The sequence below is a fragment of the Sturnira hondurensis genome, unplaced genomic scaffold (assembly GCF_014824575.4).
Source record: "Sturnira hondurensis isolate 20B ecotype Veracruz unplaced genomic scaffold, ASM1482457v3 Scaffold0008196, whole genome shotgun sequence".
Lineage (NCBI taxonomy): Eukaryota > Metazoa > Chordata > Mammalia > Chiroptera > Phyllostomidae > Sturnira > Sturnira hondurensis.
Window position 1 is genome coordinate 14629428 of NW_028080827.1, and position 16428 is coordinate 14645855.

Sequence of the window (16428 nt, forward strand, 5' to 3'; positions counted from 1 at the left end):
CTGACTCTAGAAAGAGGGAAATGTGAAGGAACAGACACATATTTGTGAAGTTTGAAGGTCTGGGGCTAAGGGAATCGAATGCAAACAATGATAACAATACAAAGCATTGCCTCAGCATTCTCTCTCATTCTCATGACAAACTGAGAAGTAGATGTCATTATGGTCCTTACTTTACAAAGAGGTTACGTGAATTGCCTTAGATCACAGAGGGAATGGTCTGCAAAGTCTGCAAATGGTCTAAATCTGAGTTTAGAGCTCAAAAGCCAGGGAATACTCTCCGTACAGCACATTGCTTTCCTATGGCTCAGATGAGAGTTCAGTTTTCCTGAGCCATATATCTGTGATATATATAATCCAAAAGACTCACTTCTCTCATTTTCTAAGACAGGCTGTAGACATGACAAAACAAAAAGTAGACACTTGTGCCCAAAGATAGATGCTGCTGAGGTGGCTTGAGGCAGGGTGATGTTGGAGCAAGCCATTTAAATTTCCTTTTAACATTGTTGCCTTGACTTTCAAACCGGCTATACTTACATCTGCACACTCCCCACCCATGGGACCCTGTCAGTTCCTCTGAGATTTTAGATTGTATTTCGTTTTACTGCTGAGTGACTGATTTTGTGTCTCTTCAGGCTTTGCTCACTCAGGTACCTCCAGTTGTCAAGTGGCATGTCATCTCCCAGCAATGAGTCACAGACCCATCAGGCCTGAAGTGCTGGGTGGGCTTTCCATGAGGCACTGTAGTACATAGATCAGTGATCCTCAAACTTCATCATGCCTCAGAATCATCTGGAATGTCTGTGAAGGCACAAATGCTGGGCCCCACCCCCAAAGGCTCTGGTTCAGGAAATCTGAGGAGGGGCCTTAGAGTTTGCATGTATAACAAGTTCTCCAGTGAGGCTGAAGCTGCTAGCCCAGGGAACTGCACTTTGAGAACCATTAATATGGTAGCAAATTGAGCGAGCTTTAGCATCTCCAAGATTTTGGTGCCGCCTTGGCTTTGCTTCTTGGGCAAATTACTAGACCTCTGGGAGGTTTAACTTCCTCACTTTCAAATAGCAGTAATAGCATCTATATCATAAAGTGGCTGAAAATCAGAAATCATGCCACCCATAAAAACCTGGAGGGCTGTTTTCCTGCATGTCAGGCTCTTGCGTCTCTGCAAATGGCAGAACTCAGCTTGTTTCCGGAATGACTCTGACCCCCAATAAAAATTCACTTGTTGGGAAGCATCACTAAGCACCGAGAGTCTGTCAACAATAATGTAAAGGACACAGAAGGGGAGGTTTACATCACATGCCAAACCAACACTGTAAAACCCCCCAACATTGCTGTTCTCTCTGTGGCCTCTTGGCCAAGTCCTTTAGTCCCCAAGCCAGATATCATGAAGCTCTCAAGTGTTACTAGATATTTTCCCTCAAATGTCCCCAACATTAACTTCTTTCTCATTTAAAGAGTCAGACTCTCTCCTAGTCTCTACCCTCCCATGTGTATGCCCAAACTGATCACGATATTAGTAATACAGAGGCCTCCAGTTAGAGGTGTGCCTCTTCCTGAAGACAGCTCGTGGCCCTCTTTGGTCACCGGAGCTGGCTTTGGCCTCTGAGCCTGCATCATGAGCAGCTTATTTGAGCATCTCTCTCTCCCCCACTTCTTTCTTATTGGCTGCCTCCTAGCAAAAAGAGAGTAAAATGTCTTCACTGTCTCTGCAAGTTATTATATGACTGTGGTCTCAAGGGAGTGATGGTTTAGAGAAGAAGCAACATAAGCAATAACCAGTGGCACCAAGGCCTCCTCAGACTCAAGTACAGCCTCCCCCTCCTTATCCGAAGGGGTCTGAAAGCACTTGCTTCTGAGGCTTCCTTTTGGGAACTTCTCCCTGGATCTGATAGCTCATAATGGAGGAGTGGTCCTCCCCCACACAGCACGCACCTCCAGCCTTTCTGAGCATGTGTCAGCAGGAGCTCTGAGAGTGAGCACACATAAAGTGGCATTACAGGGTATTATGGGCCTCCCAGGAAGATTGAACCCATAACCCAAAGCTTTCCCTACACTTGCTTGCCCACAGTCCCTGGGCTTCTTACTCCCTTCAGTCAAACTGTTTGCCCTCCCTCTAGCACCTCAGATATTATTTAAAAATGAGGTTCTCCTGCTTACAAAGATGCTTCCTTTACCCTTAGAACATAGCTTGCTTTTTCACTCTCTTTCCTGTTTCTGATATGAAACTCTGCTTCCCATACACTTGATCTTAGCTGCTGTAATTACCACCTCCCTTTTCCTCTCTAATTTAAAATTAGCTTCACTAAAAGCAAGACCTTGAGAATTAGAATCCCTGATCCCCAGCTCAGTGGGCAGGGAGATATGGCTCTCTCACATCATGTTTGTCATAAATGGCTCTCACTCTCATTTCACGGAGACTCACTTTTCAAACCATATTCCAAATCCCCATGTTACTCAGGCGGTTGCCACTGTCTTGAGTCCCAAAATGAAGAGGAAGGCTACATTAGCAGCCAAAGTCTGGAGAGTCTTCGCGTTCCTGAGTATCCATATGAGCATACAGCCGTAGTGATTGATGTGGTATTGACTTTGGGACCATGCTTAATACCTAAGGTTGGATCTAAGCTTTTCATTAATCCTTTTGATTATACACGAACGCATCCCTTTGCCTCCTGGGCAGCCCCAGTTAATTATCTTATTCTTCTTGTGGTTGAAAAAGCTTAGGATCTGGGTTCAGAAAACTCATGAGTTCACATCTGATGTGCTGTTCCCAGTTTGTTTGGAAAAGCTGTTTTATGAGCCTAAAACCATGCTCTCATAGGGCTTCTGCTAACATCTGCTTAGTAAAGGATTAAGTGAACTAATGTACATACAGTAGCCATACTCCCCGCCATGATTTTGTTTTCCATAGTGTCAGTTACCTGCAGTCAAGTGCAGTCCGAAAATACTAAATAGAAAATTCCACAAAGAAACAATCCATACGTTGTAAATTATGCTCTGTTTTGAGTAGCATGATAAAATCTCATGCCATCTCGTTCCATCCTTCCCGGGGTCTGAATCATCCCTTTGTCCAGGGTATCCACATTGCAAATGCTCCTGCTCCCCCTACCCCTTGGTCATGAGTTTAACTATCATGGTATCACAGTGTGTGTGTTTGTTACCCTTATTTTACTTAATAATGGCCCCAAAGCACAAGAGTAGTGATACTGGCAATTTGGATATGTCAAAGAGAAGCTGTAAATTACTACCATTAAGTGAAAAACTGTGGATATAAAGGAAAAAACACAGTATATAGGGAGTTCGGTGCTATCTGTGGTTTCAGACATCCAAGGGGGGCTTTGACCCATATCTCTTCCAGATAAGTGGGGACTACTGTGTGAAGATTTTTGCAAATATTCGGTATTTCCAACATAGGCTTCTTCTCTTATTTCTAGGTGCACCCACCTATTCCTTTCATCCTAGGTTTCCTCTCAAGCTGAGACTCACTGACAGTTTTGGTGTAATGAATAGAATAGGACAATCTTTTATCAGTTTTATTCCAATGAACTAGGCTGCCTTTGCTTCCACAGAGGGAATTATGTCCAAGTTGTTGTCACGTTAATCACAGGCCAACTGGGAGTAGGCTATTTACACTGATGTCACTTTTTCCAAGATTCGATTACTGTAATTGCCTATTGACTATGTGCTCTGTCAGCTCCACACCAGCTCCAGCTGCTGGGGTATGGAGCAGTGGGCAGTGTGTTGTGGTGGAAGGGGAAGCTTCCAGCATGTGCACATACACAGCACTGGCCTCTGGACCTCTCTGCCCATCATTCCCAAGCCCTTTTCCAGTGTGCTGACCCCCCAACCCCTTTTACCATTTTTTGTCACTATGTGTCTCCAGCCAAAGCTGCCAAAGATATCTCCGTAGATATTAACCACAGTTTTGGTGGTCAAATCCTGCCCAGTGTAATTGCCCAAGGTTATTTGGAATCTTGTGTAAAGATGTTTGTTTTCATTTGGAATTGTTGGATGCCCTAACTGCATTTTTTAAAATTTAAGCTTTCTGCTTATCTCATGCTGCTTAAATTGATTTTTATGAATCATTTGGCTTCTCTACTGATTTTTCCATTTTCTTTCATTAGTGTTTTTAGGGAGGGTGATAGTGGTAGTTGATTGCTTGCTTTTTCAGTCAACGAGGTCGTGGGCTATCTGACTTCATTTTCAGACTAGAGGCCAAGTGCAAACTTCATTTTATTCAATATATAAATTGGTTTGAAAGAGGACCCATGAATGAGTTTAATTCCTTCTATTTCAGGTTTGAGTACGCTGTTCAGCATTCCTGCTGATACCTCAGCCTAAACTTTACACAAGTTGTCCCATCGCTCAGCTGTCTTGCAGAACTGAATTTAGCTTAAATCACTACCATCTACTGCGATTGCCCTAGACAAATCTTTCTCAGTCATCTAGCTCTCAAATGAAAAGTGCTTGCTCACTGCTTATTTGATGGAGGGTAATGAGGTGCTGTTTCTACAAGATTACTTACCTGATGAGACAGGAGGACTTGATTGAAAAGACCCAGGCAGGATCCCAGATGGCTCTGGCTGAGCACTTCTGGAGGATTGAGCTAGCATTTTTGTAGAGAGACATCAATGCTTTCTTTCTTCCTATTAGAGCCAATAAATTAATACAGTTCTTTGTTCCCATAAAATGTTCTTTCAACTTTTACTTTCTCCTCTGTGCCTAGAGCAATGGTTCTCTAACTTCAGCATCCATCACAATTACCTGGAGGCCTAGTTAAAACACAGATTCCTGGGTCCTACCCCCAGAGCTCCTGATTCAATAAGTCAGTGTTGGGACCTGATAACTTGCATTTGTAACAATTTTGAAGCTAATCACGCTGCTGCAGGTCCAGATACCACACTTTAAGAACCGGTGTCCTAGAGTGAATAAGGCCAGCACACCATCCTGGTAGAGAATGCCCTAACCCATTTGATCCCTTTCTCCCTTTCCAGCTTTGTCTTCCACTGACATTCACTCAGTCTTTCAGTTGTTCACTCATTTAGCAAATATGTGTCTGATACTAAATCCACTATATAGTTCTTGAAATCAGTGAAGTAATACCTACCTCCTTGCCTTTGCTATTGTCATTGGCTTTCCTGAAATGACAGACCTACCTTTTCTCTCTGGCTCATCTCCGTCTTATCCAAGTTCTATGTCAAGTGCTAACTACTCTGTGAATCAGGTCCTTCTGCCATGAGAGCCAGGACTCCAATTTTGCCACTACTGTACCTTGCACAATTCTTCATTATTGTACTTATTTTATTGTATTTTAAGTGTTTCTTTACAAATTTGCCTCTGCTGGAGTGTGACTTCCTGAGAGAATAGATTGTACTTCATTTCTGTAAGTTGAGAACATCGTACAAAGGCCTAGCCCGTAGTTGCTGACCAATATATGTAGTGAATTTAATTATTTCATGGTAGGGACAGCCGATTGGCTTAATTAACCAGGAGTTTGGGTTTAAATATGATTTCCCTTCAACAGATATAAGCGATGTAAATTTGGTTGCTTGGAATCCACTGTGAGTGCAAATGAAAGAAGAGTGTTTAGTTCTGCATAGGTCTGGTGGCTTCACTTCATTTCATGATTCTAATCCATCTACATTTATAGTCATCATGTAGAATCACCACGTAGAAAGTAAGGACATTTTGCATTTTGTAAATGTTGATACTTTTGAATAGATTATTCTATATTAAAATGTTTTCACACCATTTATCTTAGTAGATCCTTAAAAATAATCCTGTGGCATACCAAGATGCTCTAATAAATTAAATAAACTGTCAGTTTTCACCTGGCCTTGAAATCCTGTGGTAAGATTTTTAGATTAACAGATTCATTAACAATCCCCCTTTAAAGGCAATGTCTCCTTCAGATTGACTCCTCAAAACTGTCACAGCTTATCCTCTGGGGAGCATCGGGCCCCTGAATGTTTTCTAGACACCTTTCTGAGGAAGGGGCTGTGAGCAAGTGTGGAGATTAGTTCCTGGGCTAGGTGCTCAATGAGTATTTTTTAAAGTAGACATTGGTACAAAAGTCAACTCAGATCCATCCCAGACCTGTCAAGCCCGCTGTTGGGGTTGTACCTGAACTTTACTCTATTTTCCTCTTTTGGGACCACCATAGATGGACACAAAGCCCAGCTACTCTCTGGAAGTTTCTCCTACTTCATGGCTTCAGTGCCTACCTAAGTGCTTATGATTGCCAAAATGAGATCTCCAACGCTGCATCTCCCTGCCAGCTGCTGAGCACTCACACCACATTCTCCCCTTGTTACTGCAAAAGCAACATCTCTAAACTGAACTTGATTCCCTCCCAAGTATGCTCTTCTCTTTGAGGTTCTCCAACTGGATCCAACAGAATCCAGTCACCTAGGCTTGAAATCATACACTCTTGATTGACTTCTATTTCTCACTTCCTCACAAATTCTAAAGGTCTTGTCTGTTTCTTCCTGGAATATTTCCCTTCTCCCTTCCCCAACTTTGCCACTGAGCCACTGTCTTAGCACCAGCCTCTATGGTCTCTTGCCTGGAGTTTTGCAGGAGCTTTCTAACTGGTCCTACCTTAGCAGCCCTCTCACTCCAACTTGTCTGTCAGAAGCTGGCCCCAAGATGAGGATTCATGAGCAGGCAATGTATTAAGGGACCGCTTCTGGGAGGAACTGGTAAGGAGGTGCAGGAAGTAAGACAGAGAGAGAACAAACTATTCAAGGATGAGCTTTTGCACCCATCCCAGCCCCAGCCTGATTTTACAGAGAAATTTGGAGTATAAATTACACCTCAGAGTGTGTGCCAACTCTGGACTTGCACGTCTCTGCACTATGCATCACTGGCTTAGGGTCCCCAGAGATGCCAATTCCCCAGTATTTTCAGCATTCTGCCTGCTTCGTCAAAGTGCCCCCTGGAGCCCAAAGGGCTCTGAATAAAGCAGAAGTGTGAACTAGTAGGAACAAAGCATACAGAAGCCAGGAAGGGGGACATAGAGAAATAGCAAAAGAAATCTGGGTAGACCTGGGCACTCGACAGAGCCTTGATGGTGTCCGTTACACCGACCTTCACATACCTCCCACTCAACATTGCTGTACTACTTCTCAACCACTGCTCCACTTAGCAGTCATTAATGATTCTCTAAACTCTCCAAGGTCTTTGTCTACATCAAAGTCCCAATGAGTTGGAACTCTCCACTTATCCATGCTTGCCCTTCGTTTTTCTTTGCAAAACTAACATTTCTGACATATTGATTTACTATTTTACAGACAGATCAGAGCTTTCCAGCCTCTATGCCCTAGCCCACTCAGTTCCCTCCACCTAGAATGATCTTTAAACGATATCTGCAGATTTTACTTATATTTCCAGGACCAGGAAGGCTTTTCTGATTATCTCCCTAAAGATACAGTCTTTCCCTCTTTGGAGCTTCCTCGGCACTTTATCTGTCCCTCTAGACTATGAAAGCAGTTGTCTTATCTCTCCTCTGGGCTAATAATGGTCAACAATCATAATTTCATTTCTCTTTGCACCCTTCCAGCACTGTTCATAGTGCTCAGTGCTTGAAACATACATGATGCCATCAGTGCTTGTTGAATAAATTGGTGAAAGCCTTCCATGTGCCTAAGTCTAATAGAAGAGTGTGAATGGGGAAGCGCCCCTCTCCCTCAACTGAGTTCTCCAAGTTCCAGTTCTTTAGATGAGGCGTCTAACCTTTTGGGGCAGAGAATTCCTTGGGCACCTTCCCCACACCCTCTCACTGTGGAGGAGAGGATGCAGCAGGGAGGCTGGGGTGAACAGGAAAGAAAGCTCCAACTTACTGTGTCCTGAAACAACCCTTTCTTTCAAGGAAGTTCTAAAAATAGCTCATCAAACCATTTAATATGTGCAGCATATCTGACTCTCAAGAGTATTTTATGAACATAAATGTGAAGAGCTTCTCTATCAGGAACAGCACTGAAATGGTGTTTAAAGGTCTAAGATCTCTTACTGGCCCCACCATTTTATACTGTGAGACACTGAGCAAGTCAGTTAACCTTTTGGGGGGTTGTTTTCCTCCTAAGTTAGTGGTGTGGTAAGATCAGAGCCTTAATAACTCTAATAGTGTATGGTTACACTAGGACCTTTCATGTGCCAGCTACTGAGCTGAGTATTGCAGGTAAGAAGACAAATGTCCTAGGTTCCCTTGGCCACAAAACCCTTGAATAACTGACTATCTGGTCCCCCCTTGAAACCATTAAGCTTCCTTGAAAGAAAACCTGTTCCAGCTCTTGAAATCTTCATCCTGTGCCTTCTGCCATCAGTTCTAGTAGGACCTTTCATTAGATCTGACGCCTCCTTTCTACTCTGCGTGGTAAGTCTTTCTACACAGGAGGCCCTCAGGAACTCTGATACTTTTCCCACAATATTTCTCCCATTAAGCACATACATAGGTATGAGTAGATAACAGAAACCTATGTCGAGTATAGGTTCTAGCAGTCTGCTAGGGTCACTCAGTGATCATTTGGTGGGATCACACACATTAACCCAACGACACATACAATTCAAATTAGTGCCTAAGAATAAAATAGAAATTCCCCACACCATGGACCATTGAGCTCCAACTTGCATTAATGAAACTGATCTGTTAAATCCTGAATGCTGCAGGTCTTCTCCAGTGTGGGTGAAACAAACGTAATAACAATTCCACTAATCTATGTGATTCCCCAGTCTCTCACTCTCCTGATTGATTCTGTTCAAATTGTCTGAATCACTAATGTACAACTTTTGCTAACTTATCAAATGCTTACCTGTGCCACACACTGTGTGGGTCCCTAGTGGTAGTAGGATACTGACAAGAGGTTCGTGGATTGGAGGAGATTCCATCTAGTACTCTTGAGGTGGCCTGATCAGTTCAGACTTGGTTTTCATGGTCGGACCACTTGACCTACATTACCATGTTTGTGGCTTGCTTCATGTTGTATATAAAGCTCTTTGGCTTATGCCATAGAAAGTCAAAATGTGTCTTCTGTTTTATTGTTGCCTTGATTGTGTTTCTTTTCTGGGCCAGTTACCAGAGCATTATATGCCCCTGATTCCTGAAGAGTGAGCCAGCAATTGCCATATATTTATTTGTTCAGAATTATTTCATTCTGATTCAAAGTCCTCTTGTCAGATACTGACATTTTGCAGGGGAAGGAGCACTGTTTAAGAGATTTCACCTTGTTGAAGGTTAATGAGAGCTTAGAGTTTGGACGGAAATCTCTTTGAGAGAGTTTCTTCTCCCCCCAGCATCTCCTCCTAAGGAGCACAAGCCTGGTGCTTGGGAGCTGCAGACCAATCTGGCAGGAACATGCTCTGGGATGAACGGGCTCTGGGAATGCAGTCCCACCTTACCCACCTGGAGAGCAACTCCACTGTTCCTGCAGCTCGGAGGTATTACTCTCGGTGAGGGTGGCAGCACTCAAGACTTGTGACCCTACTGGAAATCACTCCAGAGTGATGCTGGGCAGTACTGCAAAGCCCCATTTGGAGAGGAAAAGTACTCTTGAGCTTACCTGGAAGCGAACCTCCTCCAGCTTGTGTATTAGGACGTCAATGAGAGGAGTCCTCTTCTTCATCATGCCATTTTATCTCCTTGCACCTTGTATCTAGCTGTCTTTTGTTTTCACTGAAGATACAAAACGAACATGAAATTTTCAATTAAAGGAAAATTGGGGGGAGAAAACTTTGAAGGGAACTCATGTTAGTTTTGTTCAAATATTCATTGTGGGAGGAAGTTCTCTCCTAGATCATTTCTTTTACTTGGAGATTTGATGAGGACATTATAAAACAACAGCCATTAAAAATAATACTGTAAGAGAACATAATACTGATTCGAAACAACAACTTGCCTATATCTTCAAGTAAAGGGAAGATGACAGGGATTTTAGTTAGGCTTCATATTAAAATGTGTATTCATGGAGCAGCTGACCATGCATATCACTGATAAATGTGTGTATTTCCTCTACATTCATCTGGCTCAACTCTGGCAAGAGTGCCATTCTGGGGAATGGATACCAGGCACCATGTTAGAGTGGGAGAGATTTTTTATGATAATGTCCAGAGGCTGTTCAGTTAGGAGAATATTCCCACTGTAGTCATGAGAGGGAAGCATCTGGTCTGTAAGGTTAAAGATAGGGGGAAAGAAATAACATGGACAGGAAGGGAGGCATTTGGTTGGAAAAGCAATGAACAAATTCACTGCAGGTGCACAGTTTCAAGTTGGTGCTGCAGACTGAGTCTTTCCTAAATCCCATTCTTAAGCCTTACTAGTTTCTTATATGCCAAATGAATGCCATCTGTCTCTTTGCTCACATGATTCTTACTTCCAAAATTGCCTTCTACTCTGCCTGTATTTTGCTGAACCTTCAAAGCCCAGGTGAAGTCCTATCTTCTCTTTGAGGCTTACTTCATGGCTCCATTGTTCTCAGATCTAGTGGCTCTGTTAACTCTTTGAGAACCATATGGCTGAAATGTCCGAGCAGATGCAGTCCTGCTTCCTAACAGTCTGCATCACACTGTTTAGTAGCTTGCTGCAGCATATGCTGCTGACAAAGAATGTGTGTGTGTACTTGTCTCCTTCCATTAAATATCTTTGAGGAAAGCAGCAGTGCTGCATAATTTCTTTTATCCCCAAATGAGCTACATAGCACTAGGTTTTCATAGCGGCCAACATTTATCAAATGTTTGCCATGTGCTTGGCATATTCTAAGCTCTTTCCATGTATTAACTCATTTAATGAGCACAATAACCCTGTGAGGTGGGTACTATTATTATCCTCATTTTACAGATGAAGACACTGAGGTGTAGAGATTCAGTAAATCGTGCAAGACAACACAGGTAGGAACTATGAGAGACTGGGTTCAAATGCAGGCTGTCTACACCCATGACCACTTACTGCCAGTGGTCTGTGCTAGGTAATTTATGAATATTTTATACTTGTTAATAGATAGATTGACTTGTCTTAAAGAGAAAATAATTAATGCTACAATAAAGCATTGTTTGCATAAAAAAAGATGCCCATACTCAACAGCAAGTATTACCAACTTCCCTTTGCTTGGATTTGATCAGCAAATTGAACACAAATTCCACACTTCTCATGCTGTCCTTGAAGTTCTATATAAAAACTACAGGAAGCATAGAGTCTGATCAGGGCTTTCAAATGGGTTCCTCCTCATCTGAAGGTGAAGAGGAAACTGGGCAAGTGTCCAAATTCTTTACCAAACCAGCTATCGCTACTGGTAGCTCCGGAGAAACCATTTAGGGGCTCACAAAGCCTGCAGTGCACAGGCAAACCTGGGCCACTCGTTAAAAGAGGAAACAGGAAACAAGCATCAAAGAACTAGCCGTTCAGATGATGTGTTCGTGTTACATACATGAATCATCTCTGAGTAAGAGGGGCAAAGTCCGTTCTTTTCTCCAGGCTTGTTATGTCCGTGCTGCATCCAAAGCGGTAATGTGGTGTTTGTGAAGGCCGCCCTGTGTAAAGCGCTCCAGGTCTCCCCAGAAATGCAAGCCAGCGGCTGAGTCGATGGGAAGTGTAATGAGCGGTCCCTTGTGGAGGACAAGGATGATTTTTCCCCCATCGCTTATTCGTATGTTTATAGATGAGTAATGAGGTCAATTCAGGACAGGCAGGTTTTGTGCCACAATTTGGACAGATGTTCAGAGGCTCTGGAAAGCACAGCTGCCTGGTCCAAGGGATGGCTGTTGCCAAAATACTAAGTGTTCAAAGGAGAGTGTGTCACCAGGGGCTGTTCAGGGGAGCCCACTGATCACCAGGGAATACCAGGCTTGTATCCATTCTTCCCAACCACATCTACACTTGTAGAATTAAGTAAAAATGGACACAATTAAAAGACACTTTTATAATTGACAAATAAATATCTGATTAACATAGTTGCCAATCTTTGCTTGTTTCTATCCAAAAAGATTATACTTGTATCCTTTTAAATTGGCAAAACTGAACTGTAAATCAGTCATTATTGAGGTGTCTGGCTCTGTCCTTTGGGTAACCAGCACAGAACTGTGACATGGAATAGAAAGGTTTTTTAAATTTTTTAAATTGTTCTTATTTTTTAATTATGTGTAGCTCACATGACATTGGACAGGAAATAATAGCCATTGTTAGCTAAATCATATTTCATTTTTTGTTATTACAAACCATGCTAGAACATACATTTTCCTGCCTGGTTCTTTGTGCACACTTGTTACTGTTTCCTCAGAGTTCATACTAAAAGTGGAAGGATAGCCCTGGCCGGGTGCTCAGCTGGTTAGAGCATTGTCCTGTGCACCAAAGGGTTGGGAGTTCGAGCTCCAGTAAGGGTATACATAGGAGGCCCCTGGTAGATGTTTCTCTCCCATATTGATGTTTCTGTCTCACTCTGATGTTTCTTTCTCTCCGTCCCCTTCCTCTCTCTCTCTCTAAAATTAATTAAAAAAATAAAAAAATGTATCCTTGAGTGAGGATTAAAAATTATAAACTAAACAAAAATAAATAAATACATAAATAAAAGTGGGAGGGCAGAATTGTAAAGCATATATGTATTTTTAATTTTTCTAGATACTTCCAAATTATCCTGTAAAAGACACTATTACCAGCAGTTCTCGAGAGACCTCATTTCCCTACACCATTAAATCTTTGATGCTGTCAGGCCCTTGAATGTTTGTCTGTCTGGTTGGTATAAAATTGTCTTGTGCTGTGTTTTCCTGATTATCACTAGAGCTAAATGTTGTTACATTTATCTGTTTTTCATTATAGGTTTCTCTTCTCTAGATGATTATTATTATTATTATTTGCTGTTTTTCTATTAGACCTTCATAGAGTAGTTCACAGAGTCTAGATATCAATTCTCTGTAAGTTATGTGCATTGCAAGGACTGTCTTCCATCCCGTGATTGGTCTCTTTCATTTTCCATATTGTGTCTGTTGTTGAGCAGAATTTTTAAAATTTGTTGTAGTCAATTTTGTGCCTGCATTATATAGTCCTTTCTAACCGCAAGCCATACCAATGCTATTCTATGTTTTCTTATGAAAGACTTAAAGTTTTGTATCCCATATTTAATTCTTTAATCCACAGGGAATTCATTTATGTATGGTGTAAGATAAGGATCAAATTTTACATTTTCCATGTAGGTCATCACTTGCTCCCACATCTTGTTATCTTAATAGTCCATTTTCCCTCCTCTTTGTAATGCCATCTCTGTTATATACCAATTTTATAGTTTTAATAGCTGTTTCTTGATTATTTGTTTTATTGGTCTAGTTTCCTGTTGTTCTGCCTCTAATGTATTACCTTAATTAGCATACTTTATAAAGCATCCGGGTGTGTGTAAGGGTGGGCACCACTGCTCACTTATACTTGTTCTTTTTAAAAAAACCTTATTTGTGTTATTTACACTATTATCGATGTCCCTAATTTTCTCCCTTTGCCCACATACTTGTTCTTTTCTCCAAAACTGTATTGAGGACACAGGGCTTTTTTCTCTTCCACATGAATTTTAGGATTAGCTTGTTAAGCTCTAAAAACTTCCTTGGAATTTTGCTAGACAGTTTTTTGTATTTATAGAGTAATTGTGTGAGAAGTGACGTATACATGATATTGTATTTCCCAACTGATTGGTATAACTTTCTATTAATTCAGACCGGTTTTTATGTGATTCAATGTTTTGAAATTTTCTCTAGGGAAATAATAGATATATTTGTTGATTTAGTACTAATTATCTCAGATTTTTTTTGCTATTGTAAATGGAATTTTTATTTCCATTTCATTTGAAATAACTTATTCTTGGTATGTTTAAAAATATAGACTCCTAATGGTAAAATGACATATAACTATCATTCTGAGTTCTCTTATTAATTATGCAAATTTTTGATAAGTTTTTATAGGCTGTCTATATAAACAGTCACTATAAATAAACACATTTCTCCTTCTTATCCAATGCTTATAATTTATCTTGATAAATGAGTATTCTTGTGTTATATTTCAATGTAATGAAATTGCTTCTAAAGTTTATCATTAAATATAATGTACAACATGAATTTTTAGTATCTATTTTAAGATGAAAGAAGTTGTTTTGAAAATTTAGTTTACTAAGGGTCTATTTCCTGAATAAGTATTGAATTTTGTCAAGTCATTCCGCTAAGTCTGTTAAAACGCTCACTTTTTCCCTTTCATTTGTAAGTTCAATGTGTTATATTGATCAGTTTTAAGTTCTTACTTGTTCTTTGATTTCTGAGATAAAAAATATTTGGATTTGGCATATTGTTTTTAAATGCTGCTAAATTAGATACATTAATACTATTTTATACATGACTTCTGTATCTGTTTGTAATTGAGACTGATCAACAAATTCATTTTCACATGTTGAAGGTAATAATAACTTTATGAATTATAAAATTATGTTCATTTTTTTCTTTCATAGTTTTCCTTACTTTTATTTTTATTGTATTTTCTATTATCATTTATTGCTTTATACTTTCTTGCAATCACTACACCATTGTTCATGCCCATGAGCCTTTTTTTCTGTTTTCTCCATTACTCCATTTCCTTACTTTAGATTTTTGTTTTCAATCTAAGTTAAAGTTATAAATGCACACATGTTAGAGAGTAAAATAGTTTTCTAAGGTTTGCTACCAAAAAAAAAAAAAAGCAAACAAACCTCATTTCAATCCTAGCAGCCCTCACATCCAATTTTCATTTTTCTGTTCCCAAGAGCAAAAAATTTTAGTTGCTTATTTTGACACTTACCTCAAGACTTCTGGAAAACATGCTTGCATTGTAATGTGCATTGATTTCCCACCACAAGGAATGAGGATTTATCTTTCTTTCCCTCCTCTACTCATACACACAAATGCTCTTTCCATCTCTCCACCCTCCCAACAGAGTCAGCTACAATTTCAGGTAGATAGGACATTAGCATTCTGTTATAGCAACCGTGTCAGTGCTATTCAAAGTAAGGCAGTTTTTCCTTTTCTGCATCTTGTTGGCTTTGCCTAAAGTAAATACCAGTTGTGTTTGTATTTGTTTTGTATCTTTGCTTAGTTTCTATGTTTTTATCACTAATAACAATCACAAACTGAACTCCTCGCCGATTGTCTAGATCTCTTCTCACAACATCCACATGCGATAGGTATCCTATCAATTTTACCTCTTGAAGAAGTCCGCATGGAAAACTTCAGAACTGCTCCAAAGCAGACTGGCTGCTCTTGAAACCTAGCAGACAGCTGGCATCCTGGGACTCCCCTTCACCAGCACCCGGAGACTCCCTTTGCTCCTTTCCTGTATTGGATCTACTGATTCCCATATCCTATGTTTTCTATTTGCTTTGTGTGAGTAAATATTCAGAGATTCTGCATCACAGAACATGTCTATTATACCCTTCTTTTAATACTAATTTGGTTGATAACAATAGGATTCTAGATTGGAAACATATTCCTTGAGAATTTTGCAGGAAAGTATTGCTCAATTGCCTTCTATTTTCCAATGTTGATTTTGAGAAGCCTGGAGCCATTCTGATTCCTAGTCCTTCTCATGTGACTGTTTCTTTTCTTCCTGGAAGTTTATATGTTTTTCTCTTTGAGCCAACTGTACTGGAATTTACGAATGATAGTCCCTGTGTAAGTCCATATGTACCTACTTGCCTGAGCCCTCAGTAAACCTTTTCAAATGGGGAACTCAGGTTCTACATCTCCAGGGGATTTTCTTGAATTATTCCATTGATTGTTTCTTTCCATGCATTTTTACTGTTCTTCCTTTCTAGAATTTTTTAGGTGTTGCACCTCTTGGACGGGCTAAGTTTTATTCTCTTATCTTTGCCTTATTTTTCTAGAAATTTTCCTCATTTTTGAAAATGGCCAATGATTTTGTTTCATCATTTGATTGTAATTTCCAAGAACTGGTGGTGGTGGTGGTGCTGGTGGTGCCGGTGGTGGTGCTTTGGGTGATCCTTCTCACAGTACTCTGTTCTTGTTTCGCGGTGGAAGAATCTTCTATTCTCTCTTGCTGAGACATTGATGAAAATATTTTGAAAGCTTCTTCTTCCTACTTAATCTCTGCTTCCTTCAAGTTGCTTATTTCTGTTTATGTTGCTCTTCAGCTTCCACTTTCGAAACCTTCCCTAGATGTCTCGCACCTCTGTTGAGACCTTGCGTGAATGTTTACATGTCTCTTTCATCTTAGGCAGTTCAGATCCCTGAGAACTGACATTTCTGACTTTCCTAATCAGAAAGGTCAGTCTGGATTTTACCTGCCTGGCCGCTCTGCCATTGTTTTGAAAAAATACGGGGGTAGGAGTGGGAGAACTAAAACCCTTGGCATTTAAAATGTTCAAGTTTTCTTAATTGCCCCACTTTCAATATAATACCCTCCTCCTAAATGGTGCTGACTTC

The 16428-nt window shown here is 40.6% G+C and overlaps 1 long non-coding RNA gene across 1 annotated transcript; it reads right to left on the bottom strand.

The window, feature by feature from the left end:
• Positions 1-4528: 4528 nt before the first annotated feature.
• On the bottom strand, positions 4529-14879 carry LOC118992521 (uncharacterized). The gene is made up of 3 exons (XR_005067641.1): positions 14789-14879; positions 9555-9667; positions 4529-4643 (listed from the first exon to the last, which is right to left on the bottom strand). It is a non-coding gene; the product is annotated as an uncharacterized LOC118992521 (long non-coding RNA).
• Between the last annotated feature and the right edge of the window lie 1549 nt (positions 14880-16428).